We start from the raw sequence: 17,210 nt of genomic DNA on the forward strand, positions 1-17,210 counted from the left end.
CCTCACAGAAGTACTGTCCCCGATTTTTCATATTCCTCTCTGTTCAAAAGTTATGATGTCACAAAGTTAACAAGGATGACCCTAAATTGGTTCAGAGGCTGTAACTTGTAAACATTTGAAGTGAAAATTATAAAATTGGTGTCTATCGACTCCTTGCATCATGACGAATCCGTGGATATATAATTTGTACCATGTACCACATCATAAGTAATTAGCTACATTAGCATAAAGCTAGCTTAGCATGCTAACCTTGTTAACTTGCTTTTGTGTGCTCATTCTTACACTGAAACATCTCTGCAGCTTCCTAAACCAGCATCCTCTGAGTGGCGCAAGTTGTTAAACCATGTGCTGTGAATCCAGAACCATTCTGGTCGTGGGTTCGAATCCTGCTTGGGATGACTATGTTAAATTATGGCTCCGCACTGCTCTTGGTGCTTAAATGCTGCACTGCTGTGCTTACAGTACTTGCTGTGCTTGATGTACATTAAATTTCAGATTTTTTTTGCTCTTACGGCTCTGCACTGCTCTTGGTGCTTTAATGTTTGCTGCACTGCTGTGCTTGATATACATTAACATGTACATTAAATGTCATATTTTTTGCTCTTAAGGCTCCGCACTGCTCTTGGTGCATAAATTATTGCTGCACTGCTGTGCTTACAGTACTTGCTGTGCTCTATGTACATTAACATGTTCATAACATTTAAGATGTTTTGCTCTTATGGCTCCGCACTGCTCTTGGTGCATAAATGATTGCTGCACTGCTGTGCTTACAGTACTTACTGTGCTCTATGTACATTAACATGTTCATAACATTTAAGATGTTTTGCTCTTATGGCTCCGCACTGCTCTACGTGATTAAATTGTTACTGTGCTGCTGTGCTTGCAGTACTTGCTGTGCTGCTGTACATGATGTGCTGGCTGTGCTATGTGTGCGCCATGCTTGGTCTGCTTGCTCTGGCATGGCCCCGTGTTGCTGCCTGCAGCTATATTTATTATTATTATTATTCTTCCTCCTCTGTAAGTCTATGGCAGCCCTATGAACTGTACATAGGAAAATGATGAAATTTGGCACAGTTATAGATATGACCATGAATAGTAATTGGACCAAATTTGGAGTCTGTTGGACACACTCTATAGCGCCACCACCAGTTCAAAAATTCAACATTGAAATGGCTGTAACTTTTGAACCATTTGATCCACAAAAATGAGACATAGTACACCTGATTGCTCTCATCATACTGATCTGAACCAATATAATACATTAAGACCACGCCCATTACAGTAGCAGCCATTTTGAAAAGTACAGTAATCAGTCTGATCGCTACTACTCATTCAAAATTGATCCAAATTGGTCCACATTTTGCTCAAATGATCTTTGGACTGAGCTGCATAAAAGTACTGTGCCCGATTTTTTTTATACGTCATTGTTCAAAAGTTATGACGTCACAAAGTTAATGAGGTCGACCCAAAATTGGTTCAGAGGCTGTATCTCGGCCAAACTTTAATGCATTGAAATGAAAATTGGTATGCTTCATCGGAAGCTTGATCTGAGGGTCCATGCCAAAGTTGGAAACAGTGCCACTTACTGGTCATGAGATACGGAAAATGGCTATTTCGGCCAATAACTCGTGAACAGATTGTCAGAAAATTTTAAACTTGATGTCAATCGATTCCTTGGATCATGCAGAATCTGTCGATATAGATTTTGCCATGGTGGGCGGTACCATGTGTCCGCCATTTTTAATTTTGTTGTAATTTGCAATATCTTTTAAACTATTTGAAATTTGTTCACCAAATTTGGTATGGATCATCATTAGCATGACCTGAAGGTACCTGATAAGTTTTATCACAGCGCCACCTAGTGTTCCAGAGATATAATGTTTTTTTGCAAAAACGCTTATAACTTTTGCAAACATTGCTTGAAATTTGATTCCTTTATGCCATTATATTCCTTGGCTTATGCCGATTCCAACGATGTCTTATTTGTCATTTTCCAACAATGTGACTGGCCGCCATATTGGAACCAATGTAAAACAGTTATTTTGCTACTTCTCTTTCAAAATTGGTTCAAAATTGTCCAAAATTTGCTCACATGATCCTTGGACAAAGCCGCACAGAAGTACTGTCCCCGATTTTTCATATTCATCTCTGTTCAAAAGTTATGATATCACAAAGTTAACGAGGATGACCCTAAATTGGTTCAGAGGCTGTAACTTGTAAACAATTGAAGTGAAAATTATAAAATTGGTGTCTATGGACTCCTTGCATCATGACGAATCCGTGGATACATAATTTGTACCATGTACCACATCATAAGTAATTAGCTACATTAGCATTAAGGTAGCTTAGCATGCTAATCTTGTTAACTTGCTGTCGTGTGCTCATTCTTACACTGAAACCTGTCTGCAGCTTCCTAAACCAGCATCCTCCGAGTGGCGCAAGCTGCTAAACCATGTGCTATGAATCCCAAACCATTCTGGTCGTGGGTACAAATCCCTCTTGGGGTGACTTTGTCAAATTGTATATTATGTGATGTCTATTCCTGTGTTGTTCTAATCTTTTGCTCTTATGGCTCCGCACTGCTCTTTGTGCTTAAATGCTTGCTGCACTGCTGTGCTGACAGTACTTGCTGTGCTCTATGTACATTAACATGTTCATAACATTTAAGATGTTTTGCTCTTATGGCTCCGCACTGCTCTTGGTGCATAAATGATTGCTGCACTGCTGTGCTGACAGTACTTGCTGTGCTCTATGTACATTAACATGTTCATAACATTTAAGATCTTTTGCTCTTATGGCTCTGCACTGCTCTTGGTGCATAAATGATTGCTGTGCTTACAGTACTTGCTGTGCTCTATGTACATTAACATGTTCATAACATTTAAGATATTTTGCTCTCATGGCTCCGCACTGCTCTAGGTGATTAAATTGTTACTGTGCTGCTGTGCTTGCAGTACTTGCTGTGCTGCTTTACATGATGTGCTGGCTGTGCTATATGTGCGCCATGCTTGGTCTGCTTGCTCTGGCATGGCCCCGTGTTGCTGCCTGCAGCTATATTTTTCTTATTATTATTATTCTTCCTCCTCTGTAAGTCTATGGCAGCCCTATGAACCGTACATAGGAAAATGATGAAATTTGGCACAGTTATAGATATGACCATGAATAGTAATTGGAGCAAATTTGGAGTCTGTTGGACACACTCTATAGCGCCACCACCAGTTCAAAAATTCAACATTGAAATGGCTGTAACTTTTGAACCATTTGATCCACAAAAATGAGACATAGTACACCTGATTGCTCTCATCATACTGATCTGAACCAATATAATACATTAAGACCACGCCCATTACAGTAGCAGCCATTTTGAAAAGTACAGTAATCAGTCTGATCGCTACTACTCATTCAAAATTGATCCAAATTGGTCCACATTTTGCTCAAATGATCTTTGGACTGAGTTGCATAAAAGTACTGTGCCCGATTTTTTTTATACGTCATTGTTCAAAAGTTATGACGTCACAAAGTTAATGAGGTCGACCCAAAATTGGTTCAGAGGCTGTATCTCGGCCAAACTTTAATGCATTGAAATGAAAATTGGTATGCTTCATCGGAAGCTTGATCTGAGGGTCCATGCCAAAGTTGGAAACAGTGCCACCTACTGGTCATGAGATACGGAAAATGGCTATTTTGGCCAATAACTCGTCAACGGATTGTCAGAAAATTTTAAACTTGATGTCTATCGATTCCTTGGGTCATGTTGAATCTGTCGATATCAAATTTGTCATGGTGGGCGGTACCATGTGTCCGCCATTTTGAATTTTGTTATAATTTGCAATATCTTTTAAACTGTTTGAAATTTCTTCATCAAATTTGGTATGGATCATCATTAGCATGACCTGAAGGTACCTGATAAGTTTTATCACAGCGCCACCTAGTGTTCCAGAGATATAATGTTTTTTTGCAAAAACGCTTATAACTTTTGCAAACATTGCTTGAATTTGATTTCTTTATGCCATTATATTCCTTGGCTTATGCCGATTCCAACGATGTCTCATTTGTCATTTTCCAACAATATGACTGGTCGCCATATTGGAACCAATGTAAAACAGTTATTTTGCTACTTCTCTTTCAAAATTGGTTCAAAATTGTCCAAAATTTGCTCACATGATCTTTGGACAAAGCCGCACAGAAGTACTGTCCCCGATTTTTCATATTCATCTCTGTTCAAAAGTTATGGTGTCACAAAGTTAACAAGGATGACCCTAAATTGGTTCAGAGGCTGTAACTTGTAAACATTTGAAGTGAAAATTATAAAATTGGTGTCTATCGACTCTTTGCATCATGATGAATCCGTGGATATATAATTTGTACCATGTACCACATCATAAGTAATTAGCTACATTAGCATTAAGCTAGCTTAGCATGCTAACCTTGTTAACTTGCTTTTGTGTACTCATTCTTACACTGAAACATCTCTGCAGCTTCCTAAACCAGCATCCTCTGAGTGGCGCAAGTTGTTAAACCATGTGCTGTGAATCCAGAACCATTCTGGTCGTGGGTTCGAATCCTGCTTGGGATGACTATGTTAAATTGTGTATTATGTTGTGTCTTTTCCTGTATTGTTCTAATCTTTTGCTCTTATGGCTCCGCACTGCTCTTGGTGCTTAAATGCTTGCTGCACTGCTGTGCTTACAGTACTTACTGTGCTCTATGTACATTAACATGTTCATAACATTCAAGATGTTTTGCTCTTATGGCTCCGCACTGCTCTTGGTGCATAAATGATTGCTGCACTGCTGTGCTTACAGTACTTACTGTGCTCTATGTACATTAACATGTTCATAACATTTAAGATGTTTTGCTCTTATGGCTCCGCACTGCTCTAGGTGATTAAATTGTTACTGTGCTGCTGTGCTTGCAGTACTTGCTGTGCTGCTGTACATGATGTGCTGGCTGTGCTATATGTGCGCCATGCTTGGTCTGCTTGCTCTGGCATGGCCCCGTGTTGCTGCCTGCAGCTATATTTTTTACCATTTTCATAAAATTTAGGAAGTAGACATCCTATTCAGAAGTAGTGTTGGAAGTTTGGCAGATTTTGAAATGAATTAAACCTCTAAGAAACACAGAAGATCACGTATGTGCATTATAGCTCGCTGACACATCACTAATGCTGAATCTATTATTGTTTTCTTTATATTCAAAACATTTTCAGAGCTTTTTTTCTAAAATAATTGAACGGATGCTATCTTTTGAACTCTTGGCATGAAAACAAACTGAGGTTTCTACCATTCTCTCATGATTTTTCATGTTCATCACTATTTCAGAATAAAGGTCTGAACACGCCTCAGGAGTATGAACATATTCTTGTTGCAAATTGATAAATTACTGCTCCTCTGTAATGCATTTTGAAAATCATGTAATATGTAAATATGTATGTCACCAAATATGTAAACTAGAGATTATAAGCTTTCAAATTATATATAGTTTGTCAAGATTAGTTTAGGTTTAGTATAGGATATTACTGTTTTAAATATGTAATGGCTGTGGGCAATATAAGGGGTTAATAACGTTCTCAAAAACGTACAAACATTATTCATACATCGGTCATGAAGTGTTTATTCTGAGACATTTTAGTTAAAGACCAGAACGTTATATTAACGATAATAACTTTGAGAGGAACTTAAGAGATCGTTCACTGTTGGTTAAGTCTTATCATATTATTTTATTCACATTTACATTATTTTCCCCTGCTGGATCTAAGTTTAAATTGGTTATGTTTAAATATGGGTTCCAGAAGACATGAACATGTCCAGTTCTCTTGTCGTGATTAGAATGTTAAATGTTACAAACTTAACCTTATTAACCTTATTTTTACTCACAATATAACATTCTTTGAACATTTATTTGTGGTAAAACCATGGTAGTGTTGTGTTACTGCTTTAACTAATATCACAGTAAAACATGTTACTGTAGTAAAAATCTGGTAAGTGATGTGGTCAGTGGTCGAGCTCGAACTTTTTATCTTTTGTCAAATCAACTTCGATAACTAATGTGTGAAGATAACACACTATTGTGAGTTTCTGTTCATTAAACCATTCTTCTTCATTGTATTAACTCAAATGTTTAATTACAACGAACTCAAAATGTTAAGGCAACAAGGTAACTTGCTTTTTTAAGTTAAACCAACATTTTTTTTTACAGTGAGTTACTGTGGTAAATCACATCCGCCCGTTCTCATGTGAGATGTTAGACTCGTCATATCCAGAGTTAATAATAAAGAAGTTCAGGTAAATCATGTAACACGGACATGTTATTATTATATACTGGTATTGAACAGTTTTAGCCACAGTTGGACGTCCTGTGAATCACTGAAGAGTAAAACACAGATCGGATCTGACCAGGCGAACTGTGACCGGGACCAGACTTGTGTGTTTGCCTCAGACTGGTTAAATAAAGGCTCTTAATGGTTCTTTGTTTCTATATGATCCCATGAAGAACCTTTAGCATCAATGAAACACTAAAAAAAAAATGAACTAGGAAGGTTTACATAATATATTTATATTCAGTTTACTTATAATAATTGTGTTTGTTGACTTGAAATGTTTCTTTTTCTATAAGGTCCACACAATTATGTCTCAACTTAACAGTACAAAATCCTGACGCTGTCACGACACGCACACGAGAAGGTGAAATCCAAGTGCAGTTTATTAGGAAATTCGTAATCGTTATCCAGTCCAGGCAAGGGTCAAAAACCATATAAGCAGTCCAAAAACAAGAAACAAACACTAAAACAAACCAAGACAGACTCTGGGAAGCGGGTGACATCAAACAAGGATTCCAGAACAAGTTATTAAACAGACAGGGTATAAATAGACAGACACTAACAAGTTGAGTGGGAACAGCTGAGTGTGATAATGAATAATGAGTCCTACAAGGGTGATGGGGATTGTAGTTCAATAGTGACTGACACCTGTGGGGGAAGAGGACCTCTAGTGGCTACCCAGGGGACATCACCCAGACATTGTGACAGACGCGTTGTCTAAACACAAACCATTGATGTTAAGTAAAAACTTCGTACATCCAGAAGGTGGCGCTATAGTGCGACGCTGCCCTAACTTAATCTGATTGTGTTCGATCTGCTTAAATATGTGTCAAATGTAAGTTTACTTAATCCGTTTGTGTTGATGCACATGGATGATGTATATACATGATCTGTGCCGTATAAAGATCAACTAAATCAACAGATTTTAAAACTTGTAAATTAATAAATAATATATTTGTTGGTTCATAATAGTCTGCCCGTTTTACAATCCTTATTGCTTTCTTTTGTAACATATAAATTGAATTTGTATTAGTTTAACATGTATGACCCCGCACCTCCACACAATAAGCAATAAGTAAAAGCGAACAATACAATATATACAATGATTTTTCATTCAAAATTTGTTTTATTCTATGTTATATTGCAATAGATTTAGACATTTTTGTTTTTATATTATTAATTTATGTGATTTCCAGCATAATGTATGATCTATTATAGCACCCAAAAATGTATGTTCATAAACTCTTTCTATTTCCTCATTATTAATCTTAATTTTAGCTTTGCTATTACTTAGTCGAGTGCTAAATATTATGAACTTTGTTTTACTCAAATTCAATGAAAGTCGATTATCATCAAACCATCTTTTTAGACCATCAGTTCAGTTTCCACCGTATTCAGAAGCTGTTCCACATCTTTCCCCCAACAGTATAAATGTGTCTCATCATCAGCAAACAATAGCGTTTTTAATATTTTAGACACTTTACAAATATCATCTATATACAATACAAACAATTTGGGACCTAAGACCGAACCTTGTGGAACACCACAGGTAACTTTCATTAGATCAGATTTAATGGTACATATCTATCCTCAAGGTAACTTCTTAACCAAGAGAAGGCTTTTCCTCTTATGCCATATCTCTCCAATTTCCTCATTAATAAACTGTGATCAATAGTGGCAAAAGCTTTTTAAATCCAGGAACAGTATATCCATTATTATCCATAGAAGTGGAAATCTCCTCTACCAGTTCCATCACTGCCATCGAGGTCGACCTATCCGCTCTACAGCCACTGATGTTCACTCAGTTTATGTTTATCTATAAAATTATCAAGCCTGCACACAAATCATTTCTCTAAAAATGTTGAGAACTCAGAGAAATCGTTCTGTATCTGGAAAACAGATGTCTATCTCCACTTTCAAAAATAGGAATAACTTTAGCTATTTTCTTGGAAATATGCCTGTTAAAAAGGACTGATTACAAATATGGTTTTACTATATATTCTATAATATTTTTTTAATAATGACATGTCAATATCATTACAATCAGTAGAATTGTTATTCTTACGGTTATTAACAATGTCTAGTATTTCCATCTCATCAGCTCCTCTGATAAATATTGAATGTTTATTTATTCTATTTTATGTATATTTTATGTAAGCATTTTAAAATGAATAAACGTTGTAATCTTAAAAACACAAGTAAATACACAAATAACACTGATCAGTCAAGTATAATAACTCCCGGATAATGAGATAATCACTCAATTATCAATCACAATTTTCATGCTTTTTTGTCCTTTGCCAATCACACCTATTAATCAAATGAAGGTAAAGTTTAAAATAAAAATGTTTAAATGTAATTCATTTTCTAGTTTTAATTTTCTCCTGGTTCTTATTTTAAATAGGTCATAAAAAATATAATAATTATCAATATCGACCGATATGAAACACTTATATCGTGATACAGTTTTCAGCCATACGGCCCTCTGTGCTGGAAGATGTGTTGGTGAGGCCAGTAGGGGGCGCTCATCTGTGGTCTGTGTCCTCTTAAAGAGCGCCGTCCTTCGGATGAGACGTTAAAGAGGCTATATGCGTTTTTCTGAAATTTAAACTCGCGACTGACACCTGTGGCCAAAAAACAGAACTGCTCTTCCTTTCTGCGCGCTCGTACGTGCACACTTCACAAGTCATCTGCTGCACGGAGGTCAGGTCAACATTATGTTTACTGAGGTAAGAACAGTCAAATACATATATTGTTTGAGAAGTGTTCTGAGTGATCTGAAACGTTTAACATGAACGCGCTCGACGTCACATCCGCAGACAGCGCGGGAAAAATCCGTCCCGACAGAAAATAGGAAAAGTAGGATACAGGCTTATAGGTGCACCCACTGTGAGCAGACAAGGTGTCCGTATTCTCATCAGGAGATGTTGGAGTCATACATGGTAAAATAAAAAGGCTATTGTTTCGTTTATTTTGGGGGAAAAGTTCAATATAGCCCCTTTAAACCGCGGTCCTGACTCTCTGTGGTCACAAAAATATCCTCATAGAAGTCTTTTGAAATGAGTAACCCCGGCATCCAGGCCGAATTAGCCCAGTGGCCTCTGTCCATCACGGCCTCCTCCTCATCCCCATATATACTATATAGATATATATATATACACTGACTGGCTTCATCACTGTCTCCTCTCCACAGTAAGCTAAAACATAACTGTCTTATATTGAGGACACATATGTTAATTAGAACTCAGATTAATGTTAACAAGTTGTAAGAACTTAAACTTATTTTTTAAGAACTTGAATCTTACCGTGGACAATCGCCTAATTTCCGCTTCTGTCCAGGTGGAGAATTTGGGTGTGATTTTTAATGTTCCAAAAAAAAAAAGAAAGTATCTTCACAATTCAACTTTGGCTAAGCCACGCCCTAGAATGTAGATTGACCAATCACAGCGCAGCAAGAACGAGCTCCACAGCGGTCCGACACTTCTTCACAGCGCTCCATTGACTTAAACGCAGGCGTCTCATATTTTTGGTCTCGGCAGGCTATTACCGTCGTAGTTTTATCAGAAATATGGTTAAGCGTTGTGCCTGGGGCATTTGTAACACAGATACGTGTTTCCCAGAGAGGTTGGAGGGGGGGTCCGTTTTTCCCTTCCCAAAACCGGTCAAATCCTGACAAGTGTCGTCTGTGGATTAAACTGTGTGGACGTCCTCAGTCAGCGAAACCCCTCAAGATCAACAACACACTCTTGTGTTTTAACCTTACTGTGAAGTTACACTAGTTAGACAGGTTTATGCTGTTTTTTAGGTCATGATTTCGGTTCTCTACACTAATTGTTGATACGCTAGCACACGCTGCTAATAAACACAACTTTATACTGGCGTAGTCCGTTTGCTTTGTAATAACGATTATAGAAGTGAATAGAGACCAGCTCTGCATGAACAGTGTTGCTCCTGATATTGTGAGTCCCAGTCTCCGTCTCCATTAGGATATGATGCGCTGGGTCATGTTTTGACTGTGACCGTTATGCTTTTGCCTCTATTTGGATCTTGTTGTTGCTTGCGTGTCGCCGTATGTCTTGAATATAGCCTTCGAACGCACACTGCAGCCCCTTCTGCCTACTTCTATCAGACACTTTATTTGCTGCTTTATAAAAGTTTGATAAAAGTTCAGCAGGAAGAGCCGTCACAGCATAAGCCATGTTGATACCACACCAGAGCCCAGATGAAGTTGACGGACGTAGCAACAGTAACTAAGGGGGGCGGGGCTTAGCCAAAGGTGAATTGTCGATATTAGACCTTTTCTTTCTAGGCTCGATGCAAAAAGGCTTATTCATGTCTTTATTACATGGCTTGATTACTGTCATTTACTTTTGTCAGGTCTGCCATCAAAATCTGTTTGGTTGCGATAAATACAAAATTCGGCTACTTGTGTCTTGACTTACACATCTTCACGCCAACACCCCTGTGGATTTACAACTGCACTGGTTCCTAGTTTAGCTTATAAAGCAGTTGATGGGCTGTCTCCAGTTCACATCTGCGACTGGGTTACACCCATAGACATGTATAGAAAGGCTTACCGGCGCTGAGAGCCAATGGGACCCGACGACGTCACACGGCGGCCATCTTAGGACAGGACCGCTCGTCCAGTTATAACATTAAAGTCTATTGTGCATGTAGTGCTGAAATAACTATATGTTGCTCAATTTTCAACCGATTTTCAAACGGCTTGGTGTGTCATAAACGTCAGGGATGCGGCTATTTAACTGCATACTTGTGAAAAATTATAGCCACGGAGTTCATTAAACATCGGCATCAGCACAAATCATAGCCACATTTATAAGGTTTGTAATAAACCAAACCGTTTGTAAATCCGTCAAGAATTCAGCAAGTTACGAGCATTTTAGTTGGCGTATGTCACTCACCTTCCGTCCACAGCAGCAGGGAGCAGCAGCGCAGTCTCCTGACCTAAGATGGCCGCCAAGTGACGACACAGCTGACTCCGCCTTGAGCCATCTAGCCTTTCTATACATGTCTATGTTAGAAATTTTTGAGGATCTGTGGTGTTTCGTTTTGGGACTCGTTTTGCTGTGCTGGCTGTTAGACGCAGCTTTCTAGCATCGTGCCATGACTGTGAAGCACTTTGCATCCTGGTTTCTTCCATCAGTGTAGCTGCTTGTGTAGGGGACACTTTAATGTAGGCCTCATAAAAATGTGTGCATTTTGGACATGTTAGTGTTGTGCTGTGTTCAGTATGACAGAGTGTATTACTGTGGGTTGGATCATGTTTGCTGTGGCCTGCCTTGTTGCCGTCAACATCTGCTCTATAACTTAACTGAATAAGACCATTTGTCTGGAGCTGAAACAGTGGGGCCATCACTGATGAATTACTGTGGGCTATGAACTCTCTGTGGTTCTTAAAAAGTCGGGGGGAAGTTGTTGATTCTTGCATTGTTGATGTGCCTGGATAAATGTGGTATGGCCTGTGATGGTTAAAATTAATGTTCTTCACCTTCCTCATTCCTACATTCTTCTTCGCACCTGAATTCCACTTCCTTTGCACATCAGTGCATGCCATCCCTGTCTTTCCCTGCCTGACTGCATTCTCAACCTAAATTGAATTCAATTTTATTATCCAACAATATTAAAATAAATATTTTAAGTCAAGGCTACTGTGAAGCAACATATACAGAACATGAATGACACACAGTAAACATTTCAGTTTAGTACATTTATTAATTAATTCAAAATACACAATACAATAATACATTTTGTGCCCTTAATTGTCCTAACTTTACTGACCTTCCACAAAAGTGCTGCTGCATGACTACAAGAGCGTCCTGGCCCTGCAATACATGAACAACCCGCTGTCTGTATTTCCCCTGTCACTGAAACTAGCACCCAAGCCTTATGATGTGTTACGTGCAGGCTCTGGCTCGGCTCAATGTCAGCTTTTAGATACGCAAGGTCGTTTCCGACGTCCTTAAACAACACTCGACCGACTTTATCACTGTGTAGATATTGATATGCCTCTGAGCTTTTGAGATTGCTCATCGCCTTACCATCACAGGCTACTGAATCTACAAAATAGCTAAAAATGTTACCATACGTGATACGAGGCCACTTCTTCACGTCATCCTCCCAACCATCTACCGCGGATGGTAAAGGTACTGTTATAACACCCCTTTTAATTTCGTTGAGGTTGTGTTCCCACATCATTAAGTTTGGATCGCTAAATCTTGAATGACGGTCAACTAATGAATGAATGAGTGTCAACCATAGGGATACATGTCTATAGCCCCTTTCACACAGAGATTCCGGAAAATACACGGATAAAGTGACCCGGGATTTGACCCGGGTTCGTTTGAAAATGGTTCATTCACACTGCCAGTGATTTGCCGGAATCAGAGAGCGCGTTCACACACAACCCGGGTATGTCCCGGATAGACGCGTGACGTTATGATGTGACGTATAAGGTGGCGAACGATCTCAGCTTCGGCGCGGATTGCAAGGAGCTCTCGGGTCTCTGCTTCAGTCCAGTTTGCAGACATCTTTTCGTTCTTTCTTGTATCGATGACGAACACAAACTTTCTTCTAACAGAGTCGCACGATAACTACCACATTGCGAAGGCTCGTGCATCATCACTACGACACACCCCTTACGGCATTTGTCCTGGCTTTTGTTCACACAGCGCGCGTTCCGGGTCTGAACACGGCAATGTTACTAGGTCCCCAACCCGGCATCGATCCCGGCATTAAACCCGGGTCGTGTTTGCGTTCACACAGAAGGCGTTCCGGCAATTTGCCGGCAATTTGCCGGGTTCAAAGTGCTGTGTGAATGGGGCTTATGGTTACACCATCCATACCTTCTGTCAATCAAGTGGGGTCTACGTATTTTATCAGTTTTATTTTGATAAACATGACACAACATAACATCGCGACTACATGAAAAGGGATTTTACTGTTATAAAAACAGATTTGTGAGCTTTAGTGGAACTGCAGGTGTGAGAATAAACACGGGACACACGTGATCGTTGTCATGAGGGGGATTCGGCCAATCGTGGAGCAGCTGTCGTCATCAGAGCTCGAGAGCCGCTCTGGAGAAGCTGCGCAGACAACAGGCTTGTTTGAGATGAGCAAAATCTGCGCAGAACCGATCACCGGTGATCACCGCGAGATGCATGCCGGTTAGAAATGTGTCCGACTGCGTTCCGCCTGGCTCTGATGTCATGCTGACGTATGTCAAAAATCTCTCGCGAGCGCAAGGCACACCTGTCGGATTCTGCAGTCGCGCGCAGTTGCTCTCCACCGACTGCGCTGATCAAAAGCATGATGGGAAACGACTTGCTGACGACACAGCTTAATACTCATTGGTTTAAACAACCTTGACGTATTGTTCTCTTTTAAAATGTTTGAATTTAAAACTCTGATATCATGTTTTATGTGTATAAATTATGTGTGAATATCCCCGAACTCTCTGCCAGTGCGATCTCTATATGGATTATGTGATTATGTAATTTTTATCAAAAATATAGGCTATAGGCTATATAACATGTCTGTATTAAAGAAAAATTAGATTGATAAACACGTATTTGGAATGGGATTAAACAAGTGATTTGGGTGTCTTGTTCATTATATTTATTTTCATATTTAAGCAACAGAACTTAAATTACATCCAGTTTATTAGCAACACTGTGCACGAGCGTGAATCCCGTGAATCCCGCGATATCCATCTTTGATCTCACAGGTATCAGATCCACTGTGAGAAGAGAAAACTGTCCGGCTTGCCTGCACTTTTTTCACTCCTCCCCTCACTGCAGCCGCCTACTCTCGACTACATTTCAGGCGAGGCAAGGCGCATCTCAAACAAGCCTGATATCTGTTCCACATGTTGTTTCATACTGGAATTCTTTTGTAAATTATACTAACTGGAAAAAAGTATGGACAATTCCCAATAAGTTTTTTGTTACAAACAAGGTCAAAGAAATTTCTTTCAAAATTATCCATAAGTACTACCCTGCTAACCACTATATGACGAAATTCAAAAGGGACATTGATGTGAACTGTTCTTTTTGCGGACATCCCCCTGAGAGCACCCAGCACACACTCCACACCCTCCTGGAGGACTTCTGCAGCTTTACTATGAACGAACGTTACAAGGACTTTACTTTGAAGTGGGAAAATGTTGTGTTTTGTTTTTTTAGAAAACAAAGTAAAGAAGATATGTTCTTTATTATAAATTTATTAATTGTGCAAGCTAAATTCTATATCCACAAATGCAAATATATAAAACAAAAACCGGCCTTTAAACATTTTTATTGTGATATGTTATCGTATATAAAATTAATTAGTGGTTCATTGAACAAAAAGGCTATGAAAACTAGAAATATTTGTATAACTTACAATTTGTTTGAATGTGATGCCTATCCTCGGGGCAAGGGTAATATTAAGTTATGTGTTTTGTATACTTTGTATACTGTTGTTTACATTTGAGCAATAAAAAAAAATAAAAAAAAAGAAGCTGCGCAGACCGATCGGCGGCTGACTTGAAGCAGTGCATGCCGGGTAGAAATTGTTATATTGTGTCATGTTTATCAAAATAAAGCTGATTAAAAAACGTTGACTCCACTTCATTGATAGTAGCTACAGGCTTATGTTGAACTATATTCTTGTTTAAAGAGACGCTGTATGAAGCAGTGCATAAAGTTTTGAATGAAAATGTCTCTGAAGCATCTGTGTATTTGGCAAATATTGCATTTATTTCACTTCCGCTGTGGTAAAGTGTGCAAACACCACATGACATGAGCGGTCACTACGGGAACCAGAACGTGTCCAACTGCACGTCTCCGTTTGCAGCTCCTCCCCGCCTGCACGCGGCAACTCTCACCGATCGGTTACATGCAGCTGATGTCGAATCGTCACGCTATCGTCACTCTCTCTCCTCCCCCATCACGAGAGGACACGCCCCCTACTGCTTATTGGCTCACTCTCTCTCCTCCCCAACCACGAGAGGACACGCCCCCTACTGCTTATTGGCTCACTCTCTCTCCTCCCCAACCACGAGAGGACACGCCCCCTACTGCTGATTGGCTCACTCTCTCCTCCCCCATCATGAGTGGACACGCCCCCTACTGCTGATTGGCTCACTCCTCCCCCATCATGAGTGGACACGCCCCCTACTGCTGATTGGCTCACTCTCTCTCCTCCCCAACCACGAGAGGACACGCCCCCTACTGCTGATTGGCTCACTCTCTCTCCTCCCCCATCATGAGTGGTCACGCCCCCTACTGCTGATTAGCTCTCTCCTCCTCAATCACGAGAGGACACGCCCCCTACTGCTGATTGGCTCACTCTCTCTCCTCCCCAACCACGAGAGGACACGCCCCCTACTGCTGATTGGCTCACTCTCTCTCCTCCCCAACCACGAGAGGACACGCCCCCTACTGCTGATTGGCTCACTCTCTCTCCTCCCCAACCACGAGAGGACACGCCCCCTACTGCTGATTGGCTCACTCTCTCTCCTCCCCAACCACGAGAGGACACGCCCCCTACTGCTGATTGGCTCACTCTCTCCTTCCCCATCATGAGTGGACACGCCCCCTACTGGTGATTAGCTCTCTCCTCCCCCATCATGAGTGGACACGCCCCCTACTGCTGATTAGCTCTCTCCTCCCCCATCATGAGAGGACACGCCCCCTACCGCTGATTAGCTCTCTCCTCCCCCATCATGAGTGGACACGCCCCCTACTGCTGATTCGCTCACTTTCTCCTCTCCCATCATGAGTGGACACGCCCCCTGCTGCTGATTCGCTCACTCTCTCCTCCCCCATCATGAGTGGACACGCCCCCTGCTGCTGATTGGCTCCCTCTCTCCTCCCCCATCATGAGTGGACACGCCCCCTACTGCTGATTCGCTCACTTTCTCCTCTCCCATCATGAGTGGACACGCCCCCTACTGCTGATTCGCTCACTCTCCTCCCCCACCATGAGTGGACACGCCCCCTGCTGCTGATTGGCTCCCTCTCTCCTCCCCCATCATGAGTGGACACGCCCCCTACTGCTGATTGGCTCCCTCTCTCCTCCCCCATCATGAGTGGACACGCCCCCTGCTGCTGATTGGCTCCCTCTCCTCCCCCATCATGAGTGGACACGCCCCCTACTGCTGATTGGCTCCCTCTCTCCTCCCCCATCATGAGTGGACACGCCCCCTGCTGCTGATTGGCTCCCTCTCTCCTCCCCCATCATGAGTGGCCACGCCCCCTACTGCTGATTGGCTCACTCTCTCCTCCCCCATCATGAGTGTACACGCCCCCTACTGCTGATTAGCTCTCTCCTCCCCATCATGAGTGGCCACGCCCCCTGCTGCTGATTGGTTCACTCTCTCCTCCCCATCATGAGTGGCCACGCCCCCTGCTGCTGATTGGTTCACTCTCTCCTCCCCCATCATGAGTGGCCACGCCCCCTGCTGCTGATTGGTTCACTCTCTCCTCCCCCATCATGAGTGGCCACGCCCCCTACTGGTGATTAGCTCTCTCCTCCCCCATCATGAGTGGCCACGCCCCCTGCTGCTGATTGGCTTTAGGTGTGTTGTGGCGTTGTCTGGTCCGCCGTCAGCACTTCTCAGGTATCGCTCACTGCAGGTTCAGTCAGGTGAAGGGTTCATGTGTGATGTTCTTATGTCACTGACCCATAAACAACTCATTTATGTTCATATTTATTTGAAATGTGAATCACTCATATATTCCCAATGATTGGACTCTTACCTCTGGACATGCTGTATATATATTAGTGCCGTCAAATCGATAAATCACATGTAACTAAAGAGTTTGTGTTTATATGTGTGTGCAAGTGTATATACACACACTAGGGTGCCACTCAAATTTTTTAATTTTTT

This window comes from Phoxinus phoxinus, assembly GCF_949152265.1.
Source record: "Phoxinus phoxinus genome assembly, chromosome: 17".
In the NCBI taxonomy this organism is placed as follows: Eukaryota; Metazoa; Chordata; class Actinopteri; order Cypriniformes; family Leuciscidae; genus Phoxinus; species Phoxinus phoxinus.